This window comes from Schistocerca cancellata, chromosome 4 (genome assembly GCF_023864275.1).
Source record: "Schistocerca cancellata isolate TAMUIC-IGC-003103 chromosome 4, iqSchCanc2.1, whole genome shotgun sequence".
In the NCBI taxonomy this organism is placed as follows: domain Eukaryota; kingdom Metazoa; phylum Arthropoda; class Insecta; order Orthoptera; family Acrididae; genus Schistocerca; species Schistocerca cancellata.
Window position 1 is genome coordinate 277,256,190 of NC_064629.1, and position 4,845 is coordinate 277,261,034.

The 4,845-nt window shown below is 43.3% G+C and overlaps 1 pseudogene; it reads left to right on the forward strand.

Annotated features, from left to right (window-relative positions):
* The first annotated feature begins 1,648 nt into the window (after positions 1-1,648).
* On the forward strand, positions 1,649-1,766 carry LOC126185474 (5S ribosomal RNA; annotated as a pseudogene).
* The last annotated feature ends 3,079 nt before the right edge of the window (positions 1,767-4,845 follow it).

Here is a 4,845-nt window from a genome sequence, read left to right on the forward strand (position 1 = left end):
GTGGAGCATAACTGCTCCATTATGGAAAAAGAAATGTTGGCGATGATATATGGAATAGCATTGGTTCGTTGTTATTATATGAACAGAAGTTTAAGGTTGTCACAGACCGCGCATCATTAAAATGGCTGTTAGGGCTGAATGACTCATCAGATAGGTTAATGAGATGGGTATTCAAATTCTGTGATTTTGATTATGAGGTGATTTATAAACAAGACAGGAAGCACACAAATGTAGATACATTGAGTAGGAAGGTTACAGTGCTGAACACGCTAGGCAAAAGTGTAACAGTGACAGAGAGCACAAGTAGCCAACAAAGCCTGTTAGACATTCAGGTCACAACCACAAAAAACACAGTTCTTGATACATGAGGGCTTGCACTGCGGAACGACGAAATACAGATCATGCATGGTGGTTTCGGCGGCACTCAAGGACAAAGTGTTACGACAAGCATCTACCATACTTTGTTACGTCACAGAGGATGCGGGACAATGGACACATGAGTAGCAGAACGATTCTGGTGGAGAACAACAAAACATGATGTCGACCAATACGTGAAGGACTGTGTACCTTGTGCACAAAGAGCTGATATTAGTTATCAAGAAACCCCTTTACAAAGAGTTCCATAGGTTTTTAAATCCTTTTGAATGACTGGGATTGATATCTCACGAAATTTAAAAGGGCACACGCTGGAAATGAATATGAACTGACATTTATAGATCATTTTTCAAGTTTCTTGACACTGGTGACAATTCGGTACGGTCGCCTAGGCTTTAGTTAACAGATGGAAACTTAAATTTGGTGAGCCTAATACCCTATTTTCAGCTCAGGGGAGAAATTTTGTGTCAGACTTGATGAAGCAGATATGTCACGTACTTCATACCTGGAAGTTAAGGACAAGTGTGTTCTACCCACAAACTAATGACAGGATGGCACTAGTGCATAGGACCATTCCTAAAATGTTGAGGTATTATGTTAACAGCCATCATAGTGACTGTGAGACATATCTGCAGTACGTAGTTTGTGCGTATAACTGTAAAGTACAAACTGGTACTAGTCTATCAACTTTTCACAGTAGGAAAACGTCGTCTCACTTTGCTGCCATGAGTCCTAAATTAGGACCTAACTGCAAATCAGTTAAAAAAATTACAAAAAGAATATGGGAAAATGGGTGGGAAAATTGCCACTATATAAAGTGGGACAATGGGTGTTAGTAACTAACTCCTAAACGCCTATGGTAAAGACAAAGAAGTTCTCGACTAAATATCAATGTCTGTATCAACTCATTTAAATGACTTCTCCAGTGAATGATGAAGTGCAGTTTCCAACTAAAACGTCTATTGTCCACGTATGTAGGATTAAATCTTTTAGGAGAATAGTGGATGCATTGGTACAAGTCCTGACGATGGAGTCAGGGTGCATGAAAACGTCTGAAAAGAATAAAAAAAGACCGTGTACTACTGGACAAGCACGATGCACATAGCATAAAATACTTAGTGAGTCGCATGACAAGTAGTAGTATTTGAGTTTAGTTGTGGTATTCCTATGAACGGTTTAATGCATGTATTATTCTTTTCTTTGCTGAGTGTATTGTGAATTTGTATTAGTTACTGTAGGTCGTTACATTTGTATGTTGGTTACGTGTTATACTGCCAATGGCCTCACCGCAGTGGTAACACCGGTTCCCGTCAGATCACCGAAGTTAAGCGCTGTCGGGCTGGGCTAGCACTTGGATGGGTGACCATCCGGTCTGCCGAGCGCTGTTGGCAAGCGGGGTGCACTCAGCCCTTGTGAGGCAAGCTGAGGAGCTACTTGATTGAGAAGTAGCGGCTCCGGTCTCGGAAACTGACATACGGCCGGGAGAGCGGTGTGCTGACCACATGCCCCTCCATATCTGCATCCAGTGACGCCTGTGGGCTTAGGATGACACGGCGGCCAGTCGGTACCTTTGGGCCTTCATGGCCTGTGTGGGAGGCGTTTAGTTTAGTGTAGTTTAGTTACGTGATTATTTCTTAGCTGTTTTGTTTTGTATATGCATTTTCGAAGAAGTGACGGAATAACAGAAGTTCCTTTCCTCAGATGGCAGATCACCAGGGACAAACGGATGGGTTGTGGAAATCCTGATGTTACTGCATGTCAACGGTTAGAATCAGGTGCGTTATTTTCCCGACAACCGGTTGTGTTACTGAACAGTCAACAATGAACATTAAGATTGATCGTTGATGTGTGGGAGATAAGCAACGGAGTTCGCAGATTGCAGGATACATTCATAGAATTGCACAATTAAGCGCTGAGTAACACAGTCATCACAGAGGTGTAAGATGAATTCTAGGAAGTGAGATTATTTTATGGCGAACTGAGATCTTAGCTGCCGGCCGGAGTGGCCGTGCGGTTCTAGGCGCTACAGTCTGGAACCGAGCGACCGCTACGGTCGCAGGTTCGAATCCTGCCTCGGGCATGGATGTGTGTGATGTCCTTAGGTTAGTTAGGTTTAATTAGTTCTAAGTTCTAGGCGACTGATGGCCTCAGAAGTTAAGTCGCATAGGGCTCAGAGCCATTTGAACCAAGATCTCGGCTGACGCAGAGCACTGACTTTGTTACACCGACGCTTGTTCGTAGGAAATGAGGATGGCTGGTAGCAGGAGGAAAACTGTTAAAAATATTATTTCGAACAGTGGATAACGAAGATATCCAGGAGCTGACACGATTATGCAAGTGCAAACTATGGTAGACACTACCAGACCCATAGCAGAGTGGCGTGCCACGCAGTTGTCGTATACAGAGCAGGGCGTACTAACTAACACCAAAATGGTACCTGAATTAACCATTGAGTTAGCGCAGTAAACCCAGGATATAATGAAAACAGTTGGGGAAGTAAAATAACAACTGACCTCACCGGACAGCAAACTAGCAGTAGCCAGACTATTATGGGCCTCAGACAGTCTCAACGATGCAAGGATTGGTACGGGGTCATTACAGGAAGCAGACTACTGTGTGGTAAGCACACAACTGAGTTCGATATTATTACCACCGCAACATTTCTTGACAGTGTTGAATCTAACATAAAACGAATTGAAACTTCCTGGCAGATTAAAACTGTGTGCCGGACCGAGACACGAACTCGGGACCTTTGCCTTTGGTGGCCAAGTGCTCTGCCAGCGGAGCTACCCATCACTACTCACGACCTGTCCTCACAGCTTTAATTCCACCAGTACCTCGTCTCCTACCTACCAAACTTCACAGAAGCTCTCCTGCGAAAGTTGCAGAACTAGCTAGCAATCCTGGAAGAAAGGATATTACGGAGATATGGCTTTGCCACATCCTGGGGGATGTCTCCAGAATGAAATTTTCACTCCGCAGCGGAGTGTGCGCTGATATGAAACTTCCTGGCAGTTCGCAGGAGAGCTTCTGTGAAGTTTGGAAGGTAGGAGACGAGGTACTGGCGGAAATAATACTGTGAGGAAGGGTCGTGAGTCGTGCTGGGTAGCTCAGTTGGCAGAGCACTTGCCTGCGAAAGGCAAAGACCCTGAGTTCGAATCTCGACCCGGCACACAGTTTTAATCTGCTAGGAAATTTCATGTCAGCGCACACTCCGCTCTAGAGTGAAAATTTCATTCTAGAAAAAGAATTTACTGTGGAATTATGATACATGACAGAAGTGTCGGAAAAGAACTTTGGGATGTTTTACCCCATAGCAACTGTGGAAGCGAATACAGACAGAGAGAAGTTGTATGAATATGTTCGACTACCAATGGTAGGAATTAACACGCTTTATCGGTGTTGCAGAGCTCACCCTTATACATTAATATGGGGAACTATGAGTGAATGGTTACAAGTAAAGACGAGAGAGGTATTAATTACTTCTGAGTATGGAGAATCGCACGCTGCTATGTCACTACGGAGTGTGCAAGTGTGTCGCAAGGAAATTATGATGATTTGCCCAACAGCGATACGAAGTGCAACTGTATCTGGGGAAAGCAGCACCGACGGAATGCCAAAAAAAAATATTGGCACTACAACCGCATTTTCAGAAGGTGGGAGAATACTGAATCTACTCAGTTTTTGCACTGGAAATTGCGATCATGAAAACCTCAGGGCGTGGCAAAGTTCGAATTACGTAAGGGCAGTCTTTTGGTGAACGGAACAACTTGTGAGGTAGCTGGGACTAGCTTCCCCCTCCCAGCTACACTCACAGGTACGACTGTACGCCAATTAATCCAACCTCCATTCTGCTGCCAATGTAAAATCTAACTTACTTTAACAACAGCCTGAATCCTAGTCTCGAACGCTCTTTAGACAAGCTAATGGCATCTCAGGAAGAAAAAATCTTCATGTGGCAAATGTTGTAACGTATTCAGCATCAAGAGAACCGACGCCAAAATATGGTAACCATAAGCATTACGACTATTAGTTTTGCCATGTTTCTGATATCAATTCGCGTACAATTATTTAGTGCCAGATGTAGAAGTATCCATTCTTCAGACCTACCGACACATCAGATACCTGTCGAGTGGTTAACTAACGTAATCCGAGAAATGTAGACTAAGAAAACTGTAAATTGTTATAACTTGTAAAGACGAAAATAAGGATAATGTAGCGCATCTGTGAAAAGGGTTCAGCAAACCGAAACTAAAGAATAATGGTATACTACTACGGAATAAAGAGAAGCTCCATGTGAGCCAGATCTCATGAGCAAATAATTTGTTGCAATGGCCATAAGGTGCAATTATTTAAGTAAATACAGGGTCTTCGGAGAGGAAAGGACAATATTTTACACAGTGATAGTGTAAGCAATTCTGAGCAAAAAATGTTATATGTACATAGGTCCGCAAATGCTTCGTCAGGAGG